The following is a 23,159-nucleotide window of genomic DNA, read 5'->3' as shown; positions in this document are numbered from 1 at the left end:
GCTTGTCTAACTGCGCTTTTATTTTACTCTTAGAGTGTGTTTGTATGACAACTTCGTAATTTTGTTATATTCTGCTTCTTTTCAATTATGTTTCTTTGGAAGTTTACAAGGGTGTTTGGCTGTATGGTTCTTGTAACCTAAAGCCACGATAAAGAAAATTGGTTTATGCGGCAGCCCCCCTCCCCCCCCCCCCCACCCACCAGCCCGCTGCTCGGAGCCGCTGCCAGGTGTGCGATGTGGCCCGCCGGCTCCGGCTCCCCTACCCCTTCCCACTTTCCCCTTCCCCCTCCACTCCCTCCCCCCCCACCAACCCGCTGTGCTGCTCTTCTGTTTCCGGGGCTGTGCAGACCGCGGCGCTGGACCCCCGCCAGCCGTGCAGTCGCGGCCTGCCGCAAAAAAGCCGCCACAGGCGGGGCCTGACGGAAGAGGCGAGCACAGCTGCGGCCACCGGCCGGACTCAGCTACTGGGGTCGCCAGCAGCCCAACTGCGGGTCCACCAGGCGGCTGCCCTCGCGGTCAGCGCTCAGCTGGCAACTCCAGTGGTACACCTCCAGCTGGTGACAGAGTGAAGCTGAGTGCCGGTTCGCAGGTTAAAACATGGATCATTCCCTTTTGTGGACAACGCTCTCACCGTCTGAGCTGCCCGTGCACTGCTAGGAGTCGGTAAAATATCGATATATCAAAATATCGATATTCCACGGAATAATATCGATATGCGTCGGCGCGGTCTAAATTACCATTGTATCGATTAATGAAGATTTGATATTGAATATCGACAGCGATATTTTTATTGTCTGTCTTCTCTTGATTCATAGGCACTATAGTTCTCATCAGTAGACTTCTTGCCCATTCCGACTACCATCAATCTTTGCGATCTGACAATAAATATTTTACAATGGTGAGCCGGTACGGCTCACTATTCAAATTTCTTTTGTTTGAAATCACCCGCCTTTACAGAAACCGATGTCAATATCGAGATCGGATTGGAGACTTTGGTCGCCGGATATCTTTGGCGAGTTGGCTTCCCGCACGCAGCGGGGCGACAGAACGACGAAGATTTCCTCAGAAGTGGCTTCTAATCAAACTGCGTGCCTACTGAGGATCGTCTCAGTTGTGCAACTGCATTGACGATTTCTTGTCAGAAAGGTCACGGTTCATAGTAACTGAAAGCGAGTCATCGATTCAAACAAAATCGTTATCTGGCTTTTCCCAATGCCGTGTTATAGGCCCTCTGCTGTTCCTAATCTATATAAATGATTTGGGAGACAATCTGAGCAGTCCTCTCAGATTGTTTGCAGATGGTGCTATCATTTTCCGTATAGTAAGGTCATCAGAAGATCAAAAGCAATTGCAAAAAGATTTTTAAAAAAATATCTGCACGGTCTTAAAAACAAGTGTCGTATTCTTTGAGAGGCGTTGGTACCCATCGAAACAAGAAAAAAAGTCCAGTAAACCTGGGTCCGGAAACGCATACTTTCCGAGATAAATAATTGTTTATACGAGGTGCTGCGCGACGCTGGATTCCGGAAATTAGCTCAGTCGTTGCGTTGGCGCTTCGTCGGCAGGGTATTATGGTGTCTTACTCACAGTACTCTACCTACCTTAGGCGATCAGCAGTCAGCTGTGTGGCTCGAGTCATATAGTAAGCTACGTTAGTTTTCGTCGTGTTTGTGTGCCTTATTGTCCAGTACTGTCAACCCTGGGTGTTTATCATGGTGTTTACCTTCTTCTAAATGCGAATTCACTTACCTGTTTACTATTATTACGCTCTTTGTACGTAAAAATGGTGTAGTACATTTACAGTTTTTTCTCTTCCACCACTTGTTAGCAATGGAAGCCTACTACTCGACTAGTGAAATGGAGGATATGACATTTGTAGTGGGACGTGAAATTGAAGGGTCCTCCATCCACCAGTGTCAGCCCAGTTTGCAGGTCAATATAAGTTTAATTTACTGTTTTGTTTATGTATTTTTGCAATATTTGTAATAGCTGTGAATTATCTAAAGTTTTGTATTTATTTTTTATGTTTCATATACGGAGAGGGCGGCGCAACGAACGGAGACAGCATCTTCGCTGCCGGGACCAGAGAGAAAACTGCTGGCCACTGTACGTCGCGGGTCGACAGCCAAAGAGCAACAGAAGATCCTGAAACCGAGTTTTTGCGTCGTGCTTCTAAAAATTAAATAATTGAGAATTTGTAATGTTTGTACAACAATGACGTCATAGAAAGTTTAATCTTGTTGGAAATGTTCAGTTCTGTCTTGTCGAGGCTCAGGTTCACGTCTATATGTAGGAAGAGAATAAACTAGTGGATGCTACTAAAGTTGAAATACGTGTTCCGAGAATTTATTTATGAAGAATTATGTTACGTAATTTATTTGACAAGATTATTAATTTTTGACAACGTCCATCGCGAGTTTGAATCTCGAAAGTTTATTCAATGTGGTCCTAATATTTATTAAATCAGATAATGTGCATTACTATAATTTCTGAGGAGAAACAAACGACATCTAAATTGAAAAATTTTACGCAAACCAATTGGACTGAGTGACGTAATTCTGCGTATACGACTCAAATGATGATGTTTTAATTACAGTTTCGTTCAAGAACCATTTAGAGACAATTTAAAAAAGAACTTAAATAATTTTGAAGTGTGTTGTAACTGACGTAGGTGACGAAGTCTGCACATGGTCATATATCAAAAGAAAACCATTTATACAAAACTTACGTCGTTACACTACACATTCTGCTATGGTTTAGCAAATGGACATAGTCTGCTAGCCCATACCTTCTATGGTGAAAAATATTCACAGCTCCGAGTGCCCCCCCTGATGAGCTGTTCGGCAGACTTCTCCAGCGTCTGAGAGACACAGATGCCCCTGCACCTCGGAAGACTGACAGTGGAAGGCGCTGCACAGTCCGGTCGCGTGACATGGAGGAGCGTGTGCTACGTTTGGTGGAAGAAACCCCTGAGACCAGTGTGCGACGATTAGCAGCAGCAGGAGGAATGTCTCACACTTTTATCTTGGGGGGCACTTCATGAAAAATTACTGTACCCATATCATCTACAGCGCGTTGAGGCCCTAAGGCCGCAGGATCATCATGGCAGACGGCGGTTCTGTCAATGGCTTTTGCAGAAGTGTACAGCAGATCCACTGTTCACATCCAAGATTTTCTTTACTGATGATTCAGGGTTCGCAAGAGATGGTGTTGTGAATTTTCATAACCAGCATGTATAGGCAGAAGTAAATTCCAAAACAATTCAGGAAAGAGGGCATCAGCACCAGTTTTAAATCAACGTATGAGCAGACGTACTCGGCGGTAGATTAATAGGGCCATACGTGCTGCCACAAATGTAGCATTAATGTATTGCCGAGCTTGCAGGAGACTGTGCCGTTGCAGCAACGAATACAAATGTGATTCATGCATGATGACGCACCAGCTCACTTTCGTCACAATGTGCACCAACATCTGGCGCAGACCTTTCAGGGCCACTGGATTGGTCAGGGGACGGAGGTAGGGGGTGGGGGCATACCTTGGCCTGGCGTGCCCTTTGTAAAGTACCTACAATCAAAGTGTAACGTACCTACAACCAATGTGTAACGTTCCTACAACAAAAAAATAACGTAGTTACATCACATATGCCTAGGTTCGACACTAAAAATGGACTCGGTAATCAACCTGAGCTATCAGTAATCGAAATCTAACCTGCATAACACTGTGTATGTCAGTTTCACTGTCATTTAAGCCCTCAACAGAATGTCACATGAAAAATTTAAAACTAACTTTTGGATAAGCTATCTGACTGCGTATTTGAATAAGAATTTGCAAGTGAGACAGAATCTGGCTCGTGCAACGGAATTTACTGGATTGGAGTACATGACATGTTGTGGTGTGTCAGTGTCTGTTTTGGCCCTAAGTTTTGCACTCATTTCTTTAGACGACTGCCTTTTTCCATGTGGTTTACAGAAACTCGCAGCAGCATGCAGCATCAGCGGCTAAAACTTATTGATACAAAGAATGAATTTAATAAAAAGTTTCTTGGGTTCTGTTAACTACTACGTAACTTGTGAGAAGGGATTTCATAATGAAGTCTGTTTGAAACTTCAGAATCATTATAACCCATAACCAATAATAGACAATGACATTTACGAGTTCCTAACCGATATTTATGAGTTCCTATTCAGGAGCCAATTTTATTGTATCATCTACACTCCTGGAAATTGAAATAAGAACACCGTGAATACATTGTCCCAGGAAGGGGAAACTTTATTGACACATTCCTGGGGTCAGATACATCACATGATCACACTGACAGCACCACAGGCACATAGACACAGGCAACAGAGCATGCACAATGTCGGCACTAGTACAGTGTATATCCATCTTTCGCAGCAATGCAGGCTGCTATTCTCCCATGGAGACGATCGTAGAGATGCTGGATGTAGTCCTGTGGAACGGCTTGCCATGCCATTTCCACCTGGCGTCTCAGTTGGACCAGCGTTCGTGCTGGACGTGCAGACCGCGTGAGACGACGCTTCATCCAGTCCCAAACATGCTCAATGGGGGACAGATCCGGAGATCTTGCTGGCCAGGGTAGTTGACTTACACCTTCTAGAGCACGTTGGGTGGCACGGGATACATGCGGACGTGCATTGTCCTGTTGGAACAGCAAGTTCCCTTGCCGGTCTAGGAATGGTAGAACGATGGGTTCGATGACGGTTTGGATGTACCGTGCACTATTCAGTGTCCCCTCGACGATCACCAGTGGTGTACGGCCAGTGTAGGAGATCGCTCCCCACACCATGATGCCGGGTGTTGGCCCTGTGTGCCTCGGTCGTATGCAGTCCTGATTGTGGCGCTCACCTGCACGGCGCCAAACACGCATACGACCATCATTGGCACCAAGGCAGAAGCGACTCTCATCGCTGAAGACGACACGTCTCCATTCGTCCCTCCATTCACGCCTGTCGCGACACCACTGGAGGCGGGCTGCACGATGTTGGGGCGTGAGCGGAAGAAGGCCTAACGGTGTGCGGGACCGTAGCCCAGCTTCATGGAGACGGTTGCGAATGGTCCTCGCCGATACCCCAGGAGCAACAGTGTCCCTAATTTGCTGGGAAGTGGTGGTGCGGTCCCCTACGGCACTGCGTAGGATCCTACGGTCTTGGCGTGCATCCGTGCGTCGCTGCGGTCCGGTCCCAGGTCGACGGGCACGTGCACCTTCCGCCGACCACTGGCGACAACATCGATGTACTGTGGAGACCTCACGCCCCACGTGTTGAGCAATTCGGCGGTACGTCCACCCGGCCTCCCGCATGCCCACTATACGCCCTCGCTCAAAGTCCGTCAACTGCACATACGGTTCACGTCCACGCTGTCGTGGCATGCTACCAGTGTTAAAGACTGCGATGGAGCTCCGTATGCCACGGCAAACTGGCTGACGCTGACGGCGGCGGTGCACAAATGCTGCGCAGCTAGCGCCATTCGACGGCCAACACCGCGGTTCCTGGTGTGTCCGCTGTGCCGTGCGTGTGATCATTGCTTGTACAGCCCTCTCGCAGTGTCCGGAGCAAGTACGGTGGGTCTGACACACCGGTGTCAATGTGTTCTTTTTTCCAATTCCAGGAGTGTATGTGCTTTAATAGTTTTTTCCTTGAGTTTCTGTGTGTAAATTTAACGTCTAATAGTCACAGTTCTCGCGTTTTCGTTTGCGTCAGAAAGTAAATAGATTTTGTGACATATTACAAGTTCCTTATCAGGAGCAAATTGTTTTGTTCCACCTGAGTGCTTCGGTAGTCAGATTTTTGAATATCTGTGTATTACTAGACACAGTTCGTGCGTTTTCGTCAGGGTCTACAGTAGAGTTGCGCAGCACGTGCCGATAGTCCGTTTATCTGCATAGTTTAGTTTTACACGGTCTTTAGTATGGACAGGGACTGTGATTGTTGTGTGCGGATGCGAGCTGAGTTGGTGACACTTCGCTCTCAGCTTCAGGCTGTGATGACTTCGGTTACACAGCTTGAGGCTGCAGTGGATGGGCACCACTGTTGTGGGCCGGCCGTGGGTATCCAACGGACATCCAGCACGTCAGAGTCCTCCGATCCGTCCTCACCAGTGGCCTCCCCAGTTACTGAGCACACAGATGTTGACCCCTCACCTGTAGTTGGGTGGGGGTCGCCCCAGGGCGAAGCAGGCGGCGGAAGACTTCCCAAGCGGCCGCACGTAGGGCCTCCCCGATTTGTCTGACAAACAGGTTCCACGTGCTGTCTGTGGCTGACACTGTCCCTGGGTCAGATGCTGTCGCCAGTCCTGTTTCAGAGGAAACCACTCAGCCTGCAAGATCCGGGCAATCACAGAGGGTGGGATTATTGGTAGTTGGGAGCTCCAATGTTAGGCGCGTTATGGGGCCCCTTAGGGACTTGGCTGACAAGGAGGGTAAGAAAACCAATGTGCACTCCGTGTGCATACCAGGTGGAGTCATTCCAGATGTGGAAAGAGTCCTCCCGGATGCCATGAAGAGCACAGGGTGCAGCCAACTGCAGATGGTTGCTCACGTCGGCACCAATGGTGTGTGTCAGTTTGGATCAGAAGAGATTCTCTCTGGTTTCGAGCGGCTAACAGAAGTGATAGAGGCTGCCAGTCCTGCTTGCAAGATGAAAGCAGAGCTGACCATTTGCAGCATAGTCGACAGTATTGATTGCGGCCCTCTGGAACAGAGCGGAGTGGAGGGTCTGAATCAGAAGCTCTGACGGTTCTGCGACCGTGAAGACTGCAGATTCCTCTACTTGCGCCAAAGGGTGGTTGGGTTTCGGGTTCCGCTGAATAGATCAGGTGTCCACTATACGAGGAGGCGGCTACACTGGTAGCACGGGCTGTGTGGCGTGGACTGGGCGGTTTTTTAGGTTAGAGGGTCTCGGGAAAACACAAGAAGGGCTTCAGTCACAAAGGGTGTAGGCTGAACACAGGAAGAACATAGATACAGGAACCATTGATACAACAGTTGTAAACTGTCGTAGCTGTGTTGGGAAAGTACCAGAGCTCCAAGCGCTAATAGAAAGCACTGATGCCCAAATCGTTATAGGCACTGAAAGCTGGCTAAAGCCGGATATAAGCTCAGCCGAAATTTTTGCGATGAGCCTAACGGTGTCCCGAAAGGATAGGCTAAGCACGGTTGGCGGTGGCGTGTTTGTTGCTGTCGGAAGTAGTTTACCTTGTCGCGAAATTGAAGTAGATACTTCCTGTGAGTTAATATGGGCAGAGGTCATTGTTGGCAACCGAGATAAAATAATAATTGGATCCTTTTACCGACCTCCCATTTCAGATGATACAGTTGCTGAAAGGCTCAAAGAAAATTTGACTTTGATTCCAAATACGTACCCGACTCATACGATAATAGTTCGTGGTGACTATAATTTACTCGATATGTTGGCGAAAATATATGTTTAATTCAGGAGGTACGCATAAAATATCATCCGAAATTGTGCTAAATGCATTCTCTGAAAATTAATTCGAGCAGTTACTTCATGAGCCCACGCGAATAGTAAACGGTTGTGTAAACACACTCTTAGCAACAAATAATCCTAAGCTAATAACGACCATCAAAACAGATTCAGGGATTAGTGAACACAGAGTTGTCGTAGCGAGATTGAACATTGCAATCCGCAAATCCTCGAAAACTAAGCGAAAAATATGCCTATTCAAAAAAGCAGGTAAAAATTCACTTGACGCCTCCTGAGAGACAATCTCCACTCATTCCAAATTAATAATATAAGTGTAGACCAGATGTGGCTTGAATTCAAAGAAATAGTATCGGCAGCAATTGAGAGATTTGTACCAAATAAATTGGTTGCAAGGAGCAAACTCCTCCTTGGTACACAAAACGGGTTAGAACACTGTTGCAGAAACAACGAACCAAACATGCCAAATTTAAACAGACGCAAAATCCCCAAGATTGGCGATCCTTTGCAGAAGCTCGAAATTTAGCACGGAGTTCAGTACGAGACGCCTATAACAGTTTCCACAACGAAACTTTGTCTCGAAACCTGGCAGAAAATCCAAAGAGATTCTGGTCGTATGTGAAGTATGTTAGCGGCAAGAAACAATCAATACCTTCTCTGCACGATAACAATGGAGATACTATCGAAGACAGTGCTGCCAAAGCAGAGTTACTAAACACAGCGTTCCGAAATGCCTTCACAAATGAAGACGAAGTAAATATTCCAGAATTCGAATCGAGAACAGCTACCAACATGAGTAACGTAGAAGTAAATATCCTCGGAGTAGTGAAGCAACTCAAATCACTTAATAAAAGCAAGTCTTCTGGTCCAGACTGTATACCAATTAGATTCCTTTCGGAGTATGGTGATGCGTTAGCTCCATACTTAGCAATCATATACAACCAATTGCTCGACGAAAGATCCGTACCTAAAGACTGGAAAGTTGCACAGCTCACACCAATATTGAAGAAAGGTAGTAGGAGTAATCCTCTAAATTACAGGCCCATATCGTTAACGTCGATATGCAGCAGGATTTTAGAACATATATTGTATTCGAACATTATGAATTACCTCGAATGAAACGGTCTATTGACAAACAGTCAACATGGGTTTAGAAAACATCGTTCCTGTGAAACACAACTAGCTATTTATTCACATGAAGTGCTGAGTGCTACTGACAAGGGATTTCAGATCGATTCCATGTTCCTGAATTTCCCGAAGGCCTTTGACACTGTACCACACAAGCGGCTGGTAGTAAAATTCCGTGCTTATGGAATATCGTCTCAGTTATGTGACTGGTTTTGCGATTTCCTGTCAGAAGGGTCACAGTTCGTAGTAATTGACGGAAAGTCATCGAGAAAAACAGAAGTGATTTCAGGCTTTCCCCAAGGTAGTGTTATAGGCCCTTTGCTGTTCCTATCTATATAAACGATTTGAGAGACAATCTGAGCAGCCGTCTCCGTTTGTTTGCAGATGACGCTGTCGTTTATCGACTAATAAAGTCATCAGAAGATCAAAAGATTGGCGATCCTTTGCAGAAGCTCGAAATTTAGCACGGAGTTCAGTACGAGACGCCTATAACAGTTTCCACAACGAAACTTTGTCTCGAAAGCTGGTAGAAAATCCAAAGAGATTCTGGTCGTATGTGAAGTATGTTAGCGGCAAGAAACAATCAATACCTTCTCTGCACGATAACAATGGAGATACTATCGAAGACAGTGCTGCCAAAGCAGAGTTACTAAACACAGCGTTCCGAAATGCCTTCACAAATGAAGACGAAGTAAATATTCCAGAATTCGAATCGAGAACAGCTACCAACATGAGTAACGTAGAAGTAAATATCCTCGGAGTAGTGAAGCAACTCAAATCACTTAATAAAAGCAAGTCTTCTGGTCCAGACTGTATACCAATTAGATTCCTTTCGGAGTATGGTGATGCATTAGCTCCATACTTAGCAATCATATACAACCAATTGCTCGACGAAAGATCCGTACCTAAAGACTGGAAAGTTGCACAGCTCACACCAATATTGAAGAAAGGTAGTAGGAGTAATCCTCTAAATTACAGGCCCATATCGTTAACGTCGATATGCAGCAGGATTTTAGAACATATATTGTATTCGAACATTATGAATTACCTCGAATGAAACGGTCTATTGACAAACAGTCAACATGGGTTTAGAAAACATCGTTCCTGTGAAACACAACTAGCTATTTATTCACATGAAGTGCTGAGTGCTACTGACAAGGGATTTCAGATCGATTCCATGTTCCTGAATTTCCGGAAGGCCTTTGACACTGTACCACACAAGCGGCTGGTAGTAAAATTCCGTGCTTATGGAATATCGTCTCAGTTATGTGACTGGTTTTGCGATTTCCTGTCAGAAGGGTCACAGTTCGTAGTAATTGACGGAAAGTCATCGAGAAAAACAGAAGTGATTTCAGGCTTTCCCCAAGGTAGTGTTATAGGCCCTTTGCTGTTCCTATCTATATAAACGATTTGAGAGACAATCTGAGCAGCCGTCTCCGTTTGTTTGCAGATGACGCTGTCGTTTATCGACTAATAAAGTCATCAGAAGATCAAAACAAACTGCGAAACGGATTAGAAAGAATATAGAATATCTGAATGGTGCGAAAGGTGGCAGTTGGCCCTAAATAACGAAAAGTGTGAGGTCATCCACATGAGTGCTAAAAGGAACTCGTCAAACTTCGGTTACACGATAAATCAGTCTAATCTAAAAGCCGTAAATTCAACTAAATACCCAGGTATTAAAATTACGAACAACTTAAATTGGAAAGAACACACAGAAAATGTTGTGGGGAAGGCTAACCAAAGGATGCGTTTTATTGGCTTAGAAAATGTAACAGACCTACTAAGGAGACTGCCTACACTACGCTTGTCCGTCCACTTTTAGAATACTGTTGCGCGGTGTGGGACCCTTACCAGATAGGACTGACTGAGTACATCGAAAAAGTTCAAAGAAAGCCAACACGTTTTTTATTATCGCGAAATATGGAAGAGAGTGTCACAGAAATGACACAGGATTTGGGATGGACATCATTAAAAGAAAGGCGTTTTTCGTCGTGACGGGATCTTATCACGAAATTCCAATCACCAACTTTCTCCTCCGAATGCGAAAATATTTTGTTGACACCGGCTTACATAGGGACAAACGATCACCTAGATAAAATAAGGGAAATCAGAGCTCGTAGGGAAGGATACGGGTGTTCATTCTTCCCGCGCGCTGTATGAGATTGGAATAATAGAGAATTGTGAAGGTGGTTCGATGAACCCTCTGCCAGGCACTTAAATGTGATTTGCTGAGTATCCATGTAGATGTAGACGATGACATAGGTATCAATAATGGATGAGTTGCAGATTAACAAGTTATTTCAATTTCAAAGTTACATTAACGTTTAATAACTGTAGCGTATTTATTAATTAGATGCGGAGAATAATTATTATTATTTGGAGGATAAGGAGGCATCATTAACTGACAAGCAAAACATAGGATTATTGCAAACTCGGGCTAACAATCACGAGCCTAAGCCTGCAATTGCTTTTGCCCTATGCCTGCGAATTTTACCTTGAAGTCCATCTTCAAGCGTAGTTACACCATCTAAATCTCTCCTCGCTATATAAATGAAAGCAAGCCTTCAGTGACGTGAGGGCAGCGTGACACGTCTTCTGTCTCCGAGCTCTGACCGACAGTATTACTTCCACTCTCGCAGACAGACCTCGTCTCACAACAATGCTTAGAATCGCGCTCCCATGTTTCGCCCTCAGATGCTGCTATCGACATCTTGAGTGCTTACAAGATGCAAAGAATAGCGTTAAGTTAGCTATATTGTTTTCAATATAACGGAGAGTTCTGACACACTCCTAAAACGGTTCATCAGACCACGATCCCCTAGAATTTCGGTTATGAGGACAGTTGAAGGAATTGGTCTACACGAGGCCATTCAGCGATGTGCGGACAACACAGGGTCGCGTCTTCAAGGCGTGCCAGAAGTTGCAACAACAACCGGTTGTACTTCATTTCTCGCACTTGTCATAAATGGGCGCCACGTTGAACGCCTCCTGTAAACACGTGTTTATCGCAGAAACTATGCATTTCAGCACCATGTTTATTGGACTTGTCTCGGAAAGTATGTATTTCCGGACCCATGTTTACTGGATTACCACCTCTCAATTATTCGATCCTTTTTAACACCCGTACATGGCGCGAAAAGTCCAGTGGAGATCCCAAATAATGAAAGAAATCGATTGAATCTCGTTCCACGACAAATCATACAAGTCTAAAGGCTGTCAAGTCAACTAAATATCGCCGGCCGAAGTGGCCGAGCGGTTCTAGGCGCTACAGTCTGGAGCCGCGCGACCGCTACGGTCGCAGGTTCGAATACTGCCTCGGGCATGGATGTGTGTGATGTCCTTAGGTTAGTTAGGTTTAAGTAGTTCTAAGTTCTAGGGGACTGATGACCTCAGATTTTAAGTCCCATAGTGCTCAGAGCAATTTGAACCATTTGAATCAACTAAATATCTACTGATATGAGTTACGAATAACTTAAATTAAAACAATGTTACAGGTAACGTTATAGGGAAAGCGGACCAAGGCGAAGACGCAACAAATCGACTAAAGCAGGGCCGCACAAACACGGAAAACTGCACGCGTGCAAAGCGAGGTGCAGCGAGTGCCTGCACAGTGCATCGGTTCAACTCGGCACACTTCGCTGAGGCGAAGGTGAGGTGAGGTGAGGCTAGGTGAGGCCGACGCTGTGCGCTGCCGAATGCGCTGCCAGACGGCTTAGTCAACATTGGAATACGTAAGCGCAAGACAATTACCGGAATAATGGAACCATCTGCTTCAAAAAAAAGGGGAAAATTGCCGATAGTCGTTTCAAACCGGAATGGAAACTCTCCTACTTTTTTGTGCGTTGTAACGATAAAGCCAAATGTCTAATCTGCGGTACACTAATTACGTGTATCAGAAAATCGTCTATTGAAAGGCACTACAGCAAATTGCATTCAGAAAAGTATAGTGATATAACAGGGGATGCCAGAGAGGAAGAATTGTGGAAGTTGCAAACTCTTGCATAAGAGAATTCTGTATCTCCAAACGAGGTTTGTTGCAAGTACTTTAGCGTGTATATTTTTGTTAAAGGTCATGCGAAACGAAATAACATTTGTTTGGATTCCTTAGTTTTCGTTTTCGCATAAATTATTTCTAACATATCTTTTTTTCTCTACTTTAGGGTGAAGAAGATGAGGGGTGTTGCGAAAGGACTCTCAGAGCTAGTTACAAAGTTGCACTACGTTTAGCAAGAGATGGGAGGCCATTTATGGATGGACCATTAATAAAAAACATTATGTTGGATGTAGTAGAGACAATGAATCCCACATTAGCTCCCGCGTACAGCAGAATACCACTTTCCAGAATGACAATACATTTGAGAATCAACGACATTGCTGAGAATTTGCATGAACAACTGGCAGCCAAAATTGAAACCTTCCTAGCGTACTCCATCGCACTTGATTGAGTCCACGGATATTAACGACACGGCTCAGTTAGCAATATTTTCGCGTGGCGTGGACGACGACCTACATGTAACGGAAGAGCTCCTGGATATGATTTCGTTGAAGGACACTGTTACAGGGGCGGATATTTTAGCAGCTGTTGAAATGGCAGCTGAAGGAATAGGACTCTCCTGGGAAAAGCTGTTTTCCGTAACCACAGACGGGGCACCAGCAATGTGCGGTAAAGCAAAAGGGTTTATTGGCCTACTGCGGAAAAAACTTAACATGCCGAATTTACCTTCCGTTCATTGTTTTGCACACCAAGAGGCTCTTTGTGCGAAAGTTATCGGTCTTCAAGATATGATGAAGGTAGTGGTGCGTATCGTGAACTACATTCGTTCTCATGGACTCACTCATCGTCAATTCAAATAATTTTTTGATTTCCTTTGAAGAGGAGTATCCAGATATTCCCTACCACGCTGAGGTGCGCTGGATGAGCAAAGGGAAAGTGATTTCCCGAATTTTTCGACTACGCCACACTGTGGCTCAGTTTTTGGAGAGCAAAGGACGTCCGGAGCCACTTTTTCATGACCCTGAATGTGTAGCTGTTTTAGGATTTTTAGCAGACATTATGGCTCTCCTAAATGATTTAAGCCTGAAGCTCCAAAAAGAAAACAATCTCATCAACGATATGATCAGCAAAATAAACGTTTTCCAGTATAAACTGAAGCTCCTCAAAAGCAACCTTTCAGATATAAATACGCAACACTTTCCTGAACTAGGTAAGCGAGATATAAATTGTACCTTTATTAAAACAGCCCGATTTTTATAACCGCTCTAATCAAAACGGTACTATGTTTTTGTTTGACAGCATCTGTGCAGGAAGGAGCGCGCTTTGAAAAATACGTCGGAGTGCTACAATCCGTTGAAAATGCGTTTAACGACCGATTCCAGGTAATGTGCCGGTATATGACATACAGCTAAATAAAGGAGATTGCGTTACATATGCAAGTGTAACATTACATTAAAACCAATGGTACACATTACATGTTTATTAAAATCTATCGCATTTTAGTACTTCGAAACAACGGCTTACATTACTTTCATTTATTAACATTGGCTTTGTTATTGTTTCAGGAAATTACCTACCTGCAGCCAATTCTCGATGTTTTCGTGAAACCTTTTTCGATGGATATTGAAAGTGCGCCTTCAGATTTACATTTCGAACTAATTGATTTGCAAAGCGATGTTCACCGAAAGGATGTGTTTTACAATACAAAAGGTTTGCTCCAATTCCACTAGAATTTGCCGAAGGAAGAATTTCCCAAGTTACACAGAGAAGCAGCGAAGATTATTTCTATGTTTGGTTCCACTTGTGTATGTGAAAGGTTTTTTCTGTTTTGTCTTGTACAAAAACTAGATTGCGTGCGAGTATTTCTAATTGTAATTTAAAAAATTCTCTCAGAATTGCTGTCAGTTAATCTCTTGTTCCAGATCTTAGTAACATAATTGCAAATAAAATAAAGAGCACATAGGAAGATACATTTGTGTTGAAACCAAATTTAAAATTGTTACCATTACAGTTATTATATAAATCTCTTTTGTACCGGTACACGAAACTAACTGCATTAGTGTTTGGCAATGACGAAGACAACAGGGTAAAAGCTTTGAAACAGGTCGAGACAGGCGGCGCGAGCGACACGAGCTAACGAAGTGAGAGGCAGCGCTGTTGCGCAAACCCGAGGGGTGGGGGGTCTGCACCGTCGTCCACATAGCGCAGCCATCGTCTGCGCTCTGCACTGTGCGATGCACCGGTGCATGCACCTTGTGCGGCCCTGGACTAAAGAGACTTTCTGCACTAAGCTTGTCCGTCCTCTGCTGGAGTACTGCTGTGCGGTATCGGATCCTCAGCAGAGAAGATTGACGGAGCAAATGGAAAAAATTCAAATAAGGGCAGATCGTTTTCTACTAACGCGAAATAAGGGAGACAGTGACACGGACGTGATATGCGAGTTGGGTTGGCAATCTTTAAAATAAAGGCCTTCTTCGTTCCGGCGAAGTCTTTTCACGATACTTTAGTCTCCAACTTTATCCCAGAATGTTAAAATATTGCGTTGACACACACCTACATAGGAAGAAATGGTCATCGAAATGTAATAAGAGCAATCAGAGCTCGCACGGGAAGACTTTGGTGTTCACTTTCCCCGTGTGTTGTTCGAGAGTAGAACGGTAGGGAAAGAGTGTGAAAGTGGTTCGATGAACCCTCTGCCGGGCATTTAAGCGTTGCAGAGTAATCTTGTGCAGACGTAGATGTGTGTCATAAAACAAGGAAAAGTAGGATAGAAACGTCAAAACAAGTAGAATCAGTGTCATAAGCGTGTGTGCGATGGAATATCGTAAGCAATTGTTGGCGACCTTGCGGTTCATCCGGTAACAGGATATTCGGTTTACGTTGTTCATCTGCAACGCCTTGCAGATATGACTCGGAGAGGGCCGCACAGCACCCACTGCAGGTGTGGGGGAGGGGATGATCATGGACTCTGGATGCAGGCAGGCTGTGACGTAGGAGCAGGTAGTTTGCAGGTTGCACTGGCTGTGACGTAGTGAGCAGATAGTTTGATGTTGCACTATTTCACGTATTTCTCGCTGTGTGCAAATTTCATTGGGTGCAGTTTTGATACATACAGCCAGGTTAGCGTCCGGGGAACCCCAAGCCATTGTAAAAGCGAGGAGGGCCGTTCCGCCATAATCCTTCTGGCGGACCGGTGGTTTCTCTGTTTGAGGGGATTAAAGTTTCCTCGTTCTGGCGACGCCTGGACTGGTGTGGTCCGCCAGCCACCACCTATACTTCCCCCACGCGGCAATGTTTTCTATATAGCGTCTCCAAATTGCTATTGACCGTCCGCATAGTAGGCTGTTAAAGGCGAGCGACTCCGGGCACCTCGGCAAATAAGATCGCTTTGTAGTGTGCGAAGAGCAGAAATTCACTGTTAGGAAAACACTGTCCATGTGGACTACAGGCAGGGTACGTGAGGCTGGGCTACGGTTTGTCTGCTTTCGCAAACTGTGGGAAGGCTAGCTAACAATTCGTCGGAACTAGCAACTTCCCAAAAATTATCAGACTACCATGCATCACAAGAGCACAGTTTTTGAGACAGGATTTCCCATTGACAGAACTACCGACGTTCATCTAGCTCGGCTTACCAGCAGTTTTTGCGGCTTCGTGAGGGCAGAAGCGATGAGCTCAACTTTTTAAGACACTTAGGAGGGAGTCTTCTTTCGAGACACTTTGAGGTTTTTCGGAGACACTTGTGGAAGACAGAGCAGAGCACTGAAGGTGATGTGACGCGTGCGTAGCAGTCCATCACCTGCTGTGATTTGGTCTCAGCACAGCTCAGTGTTAACTTGCGTTAAGTTCACACAGCAATATGGCAACCGAGCCAGTAAGCGCATTGTGATCTTACCATTAAATATTCACGCTTTGTGCTTGACCTCTTGGCCCCGACTTCCTTGTAGGGTTCTCTCGCATGATTACTCACCTGACTTCATAAATCGACGCAGTTACCACAGTCAGAACGACCCCTCATTTAAATTCAATTAGACACTGCGTGAAGCTTTGTTAACAGAATAATCTCAGTTCCTTTGTGAGCTATACTGTCTACTGTAGTAGTTTCCGTGGTTATTTTCGTGAACTCATGTTCTGCACTGATTTCTTCTAAGAGAGAGAATTGTTTACTTGTTTCGTCAGGTGATAATTTACATACGATTTGTCACTAAATACAGGGTTATTACAAATGATTGAAGCGATTTCACAGCTCTACAATAACTTTATTATTTGAGATATTTTCACAATGCTTTGCACACACATAAAAAAACTCAAAAAGTTTTTTTAGGCATTCACAAATGTTCGATATGTGCCCCTTTAGTGATTCGGCAAACATCAAGCCGATAATCAAGTTCCTCCCACACTCGGCGCAGCATGTCCCCATCAATGAGTTCGAAAGCACCGTTGATGCGAGCTCGCAGTTCTGGCACGTTTCTTGGTAGAGGAGGTTTAAACACTGAATCTTTCACATAACCCTACAGAAAGAAATCGGATGGGGTTAAGTCGGGAGAGCGTGGAGGCCATGACATGAATTGCTGATCATGATCTCCACCACGACCGATCCATCGGTTTTCCAATCTCCTGTTTAAGAAATGCCGAACATCGTGATGGAAGTGCGGTGGAGCACCATCCTGTTGAAAGATGAAGTCGGCGCTGTCGGTCTCCAGTTGTGGCATGAGCCAATTTTCCAGCATGTCCACATACACATGCCCTGTAACGTTTTTTTTCGCAGAAGAAAAAGGGGTCAACCGTTTCTTCGCTCACTGCAGGCCGACCTGTTGATTTCCCCTTACAGAGGCATCCAGAAGCTTTAAACTGCGCATACCGTCGCCGAATGGAGTTAGCAGTTGGTGGATCTTTGTTGAACTTTGTCCTGAAGTGTCGTTGCACTGTTGTGACTGATGTGAGTGCATTTCAAGCACGACATACGCTTTCTCGGCTCCTGTCGCCATTTTGTCTCACTGCGCTCTCGAGCGCTCTGGCGGCAGAAACCTGAAGTGCGGCTTCAGCCGAACAAAACTTTATGAGTTTTTCTACGTATCTGTAGTGTGTCGTGACCATATGTCAATGAATGGAGCTACAGTGAATTTATAAAATCGCTTCAATCATTTGTAATAGCCCTGTATTAACGTTTCGGGAATCCAGTGGCCATCTCTAACCGACGCTTTTCTCATGCTTATAAACTTTATACAAGACCTACAGCTACGGTTCATACACTGATCAGCCACATCACCATGACCACCTACCTAATAGCCGGTATGACCACCCTTGATGATTATTAAAAGAGGCGACGCGCCGTGACATGGAAGCAATGAGGGATTGGTAAGTCGTTGGAAGAAGTTGACACCAAATCAGCACACACATGTCATCCAATTCCCGTAAATCCCGAGGGTGCGGTGGGGGGTGGGGGGTGGGGGGTGGGGTGTGTGTGTGGGGGGGGGGGGAAGAGTTCTGACGCCACGTTCAATCACATTTCTGATTTGTTCCATCGGTTTCAGATCTGATGCGCATCAGGTCTCACCACTGTTTTCCTCTAACCACCCCATCGTACTCCTGGCCTTGTGACATGGCCCCTTTATCTTGCTGAAAAATGCCTCTGCCGTTGGGAAACGTGATCGTCAGCAAGAGGTGTACGTGGTCTGCAACCAGTGAACGATACTCCTTGGTCGTCATGGTGCTTTGCACGAGCTCCACTGGACCCGTTGATGCCCAAGTGAATGGAGCCACCTCTAGCTTGTCTCCGTCCCGCAGTGCAGGTGTCAAAGAGCTATTCCCCTGGAAGACGACGGATTCGCACCCTCCCATTACCGTGATGAAGAAGGTATCGGGATTCTTCAGACCATGAAACTCTCTGCCACTGCGCTAACGTCCAGTGCCGATAGTCACGTGCCCATTTCAGTCGTAGTAGCCGATGTCGGGGTGTTAACATTGGCACGCGTGTGGTTCGTCGGCTGTGGAGGCCCACTGTTATGAACATTCGGTGCGCTGTGTGTTCAGACACATTGGTACCCTACCTAGTCTTAAAGCCTGATGTTAGTTAGGCCACAGTTCGCCGCCGTTCCTGGCCATGTCGGTATCCCTGGGAACGAAGCTGCAGATGCAGCAGCCAAGGCTGCGGTCCTCCAGCCTCGGACAGCTTCTTGTTGTGTCCCTTCGTCAGATTGTAGCAGGGTCATTTGTCGGCGCATTTTATCGCTGTGGCATGCCGATTGGGCTGCACTTACAGACAACAAGCTTCGGGCCTTGAAACCTCTTCCCGTGGCTTGGACGTCCTCCTCCCGCCCTTCTCGGCGGGAGGAGGTCGTTTTGGCCCGGTTACGAATTGGACACTGCCGGTTCAGCCATCGCCATCTGCTGACGGCTGCGCCGGCGCCGTTCTGCCCATGTGGGCACTTGCTGACGGTCCGCCACATTTTAACGTCCTGCCCGGTTTTTAACACACTGCGTCTTGATCTTGGCCTGCCCTGTAGTCTAGATGCCATTTTAGCGGATGACCCACGAGCAGCTGCTCGCGTTCTTCATTTTATCAACTTGACCAACCTCTCTCAGGACCTTTGATTATGCTGTTTTTTTTTTTTAATCTTATGCCTGTCAGTCTGTCTTTTATCGTGTTTTCCCTTTTAGTTGCTGTTTTAAACTTGTGCCTGGCGGTGCATTCCTAACGTAGTCTTGGCGCTAATGACCATGGAAGTTTTGCGCCCTAAAACCACAAAAAAAAGTTCGCCGCGTGTCCCATTTTACCGGTCTGCCCAGCCTACGACGCCGGCCGCGGTGGTCTAGCGGTTCTAGGCGCTCAGTCCGGAGGCGCGACAGCTACGGTCGCAGGTTCGAGTCCTGCCTCGGGCATGGATGTGTGTGATGTCCTTAGGTTAGTTAGGTTTAAGTAGTTCTAAGTTCTAGGGGACTGATGACCATAGATGTTAAGTCCCATAGTGCTCAGAGCCATTTTGGAGCTTACGACCTCCGACATCTGTAATGACGGTCGCCGCCGAACCCCTCGGCGTCTGGGCGTGTTTTCACCTCGATTTCGCCACGTGTTGAAGACACTCACCGTAGTACCGCTCAAACACCCGCAGGTCATGCAGTTTCCGAAATGGTCGTGCCGAGCCTCCGGGCCATGACAGTCCGTTCTCGGTCGAACTCAGATCGCGCGCCTTCCCCATTCTACACACAGACAGCTCGCTTACTGACACAACACGTACCGTTCGTGTGTCTGAGTAGCAGTTATTCCTAGCCAGGTGGCGCTGCTATCGCCTAGACGTGTGAGTGTATAGCTACTAGGTTGGTGATCTGAAACGTCCCCTTTGAACAATTTATGCAAGACTGTGCTTAAACTGACACACAATATTTTTTTAGCGCAACGCAATCTGACTTTCAGAAATCCCTACAAACGAATGGCCCTGACTAACATTAACCTGTACCTTTCACAAATCACTTACCTCACCAAAAATCTTCGTTACTCGAACTACTGCAATACAGCGAGCGCCACTACTGCCAGCTAAATAAAAGATTCAAACTACAGAAGGCACTAACTACTGATAGGAATAGTTAGCAAATGAAAGATTTTAATAGAGAACAAACAATGTATTTACCTTAATATTCATAATTGACATCCAGTCTTAGCAAGGGACTGGATAACAGCATTGCTGGTTCTAAGGACAATTCCAAAAAAACTTTGTGAGTGCACAAGTGGTGGTTATGGACTTGCTATATTCTCCGCAAGACTCTTCGATGGTGAATGTGCACCTGCACAGTCGCAACAGATGGCTGCTGGCCGTCTCTACATGGACTACAGTGGGTGTGCATCTTTGATGACTCACCAATATCATTATTTCTACAAGGACTGCAGTGGGTCTGCACCTCTGGTGGCCCACCAATACCGTAATCTCTACCAGGACTACAGTGGGTCTGCTCTGTGATGACCTACCTACCAATATTCTTCAAAACTTCGACTGACTCTGCTGTGGGTTTGCTCTGTTGTGGCCCATTACCTGTCTGCATGTCAAGAGTCAGCACTGTCTTTCCGTTGGAAGGACAACACTACTTCTTCAAGACTGCATGGAAATCCACTACTTCTGTGTGCAATTTCTTTTACTAATGAGACTTTGTGAAAAAAACTGTAATTACTATTATGATGAATGATCAGGACTATCTTTATGGACTGTGAGAAAATTTTAGCTTTTGACCAACATTGTATTAATAAGTGTGTGCATTTGATATTTTTCTTACTGTAAATATGAAAAATTTTTTCAAATCTGTATTGGCCAGTGCCCAAAACAATTTGTAAAATTTTCTGTGGGGAGCATGGGGGCTATGTAAGTAGGCTGTTTAGGTTTTCTTATTGGCAACGTTACGTAGCGCTCTGTGTGCTAGTTTGCATTGTTGTCTGCCATTGTAGTGTTGGGCAGCGGCAGCTGGATGTGAACAGCGCGTAGCGTTGCGCAGTTGGAGGTGAGCCGCCAGCAGTGGTGGATGTGGGGAGAGAGATGGCGGAGTTTTGAAATTTGTAAGACTGGATGTCAATTATGAATATTAAGGTAAATACATTGTTTGTTCTCTATTAAAACCTTTCATTTGCTAACTATTCCTATCAGTAGTTAGTCTCTTCAGTAGTTTGAATCTTTTATTTAGCTGGCAGTAGTGGCGCTCGCTGTATTGCAGTAGTTCGAGTAACGAAGATTTTTGGTGAGGTAAGTGATTTGTGAAAGGTACAGGTTAATGTTAGTCAGGGCCATTCGTTTGTAGGGATTTCTGAAAGTCAGATTGCGTTGCGCTAAAAAAATATTGTGTGTCAGTTTAAGCACAGTCTTGTATAAATTGTTCAAAGGGGACGTTTCAGGTCGTAATGTTCTGGCTGATCAATGTATGTCAGGACTAACTTTCCCTTACGTTTCCTTGCGCTTACATCATTGCCATTGCTTATCGGGATGGAATACTCGGATGCATGTGAAAGGCATTTAGTAAAAGTATAGCCATAACCAAAGTGGCGTCTTGCACTACTAACAAGGAAGTATGTGAGAGAACTGCTCTTACTTTAGCATAGTCTCGAGATGAATACTGCTCTGCTGGAGACTGGCTAGTGTCCATTTGCTCCACACAATGAGAATCATCTGATAGTCTCTCTCCATAACTGCTCAACGCTTGACCATACTGAGCAACATTCAGCATCCACAGCAAAACGACTTTGCCAAATTGTAGTCTAGAATAAAGGAGCAAACTGAAAATGCTGCAGTATGGCTGTAATCTCACAAAACTTCCCAGAAAAGAGTGGAAGAATTAGCTCACTTGCCTTTTACAGCTGATGAAGCGTGAACCAAGAATGGTCTTGTAGTACACGTAACCCGCTATTGGAGGCCATAGCCTGATAGCCGCGAAGCCGCCACCGACTGCTGAAAACTGCTGCTTCAGTTTTACGCCACCAGCCAGCTCGACCCGACAACCTGAAAGTCTGCCAATCCTTTTGAAACTGAACCTTGATATTTACATTGCATTACGAACCTGATCTGTGCCCTGTACTGCCACTGACTGTACATGACCGATTAATAACGGAATCTGTCTATAAGTCGAAGTTTTGCAGGTGGGAAATATTTCACAAAGGGGAACGAAAAAGTGTTTGTATGTTGAGTGGGGGGGGGGGGGGGGGGAGTTACTGGACAGTAACAAAGGTGAAATTTTAAATCAGAACATTGACTGCGATAAGCTGATCCTTACAGGAACAACTAGTGCAGGATAAACATACGTGTCATTTGTGACTTATGCTTCTTAAGAACATGTAAATCTGTGATCTAGTGTGATGGAAGAATAAGTGCCGATAATGCAGTCCCTACCGCCGATTCTCCCGAAGTGCTACATTGTACAGTATTATCTGTAGTTCCGTGACTTGTCCGCGGATCGCTAACCTTAAATTAAATGCAAAGAAAATGAACGGGGCATGTTTTTTTATGAAGATATCTCACGTAGAGATGTGGGACACTTGGTGCAATTAGTGAACAAGGTGTGAGATAAGTGCGACATAACTGATTCGCGAAAACCAAATGCATAAAAAAAATCCAGTATAAAGTCTGAAAATTCAACGTAAATAAGAGCTTCCGCTATGGACATGCGAAAGCATCAGATCAAGCCGTTTAACGTCCCTATTGGACATAATAGCTCAAAGCAAATTAAGAATAAGTTTACAAGCTTCTAAACATGACCTTGCGAGTGAGATAAACTGCTTGTATGTCTTACTCACTGATAGTTAAATTAGGAACGGATACCGCACACCAAGTGTTCTGATGAAATTTATACAGAGAACAAAGGCATAACGTTCTCTATGGCAAGCCCTAATGGAAAATGCAACGTCGAAGGAGCACTATTCTGTGTAACCTTGAAGTACACTTGAGTTCCAGCCACGTAAATGCAAGCAGAAAACTCGGTGCTTGCTGGGATCTCATCGTATTGCTGAAAGTTGTCTGTTGAATGTGTCCATTACAAGCGTCTAAATCACGCCCATTCATGGTGCTGCCGGGAATCAGAGTGCTTTGTGCATAGATCCACGGGGC

The 23,159-nt window shown here is 45.3% G+C and overlaps 1 pseudogene; it reads right to left on the bottom strand.

Annotated features, from left to right (window-relative positions):
* Window positions 1–461: 461 nt before the first annotated feature.
* LOC126160554 (ornithine aminotransferase, mitochondrial-like) overlaps window positions 462–23,159 on the bottom strand; it is a 117,517-nt pseudogene continuing 94,819 nt past the window's right edge.

The sequence above is a fragment of the Schistocerca cancellata genome, chromosome 2, assembly GCF_023864275.1.
Source record: "Schistocerca cancellata isolate TAMUIC-IGC-003103 chromosome 2, iqSchCanc2.1, whole genome shotgun sequence".
Classification (NCBI taxonomy): domain Eukaryota; kingdom Metazoa; phylum Arthropoda; class Insecta; order Orthoptera; family Acrididae; genus Schistocerca; species Schistocerca cancellata.
This window is presented reverse-complemented; position numbering and strand designations above follow the sequence as displayed.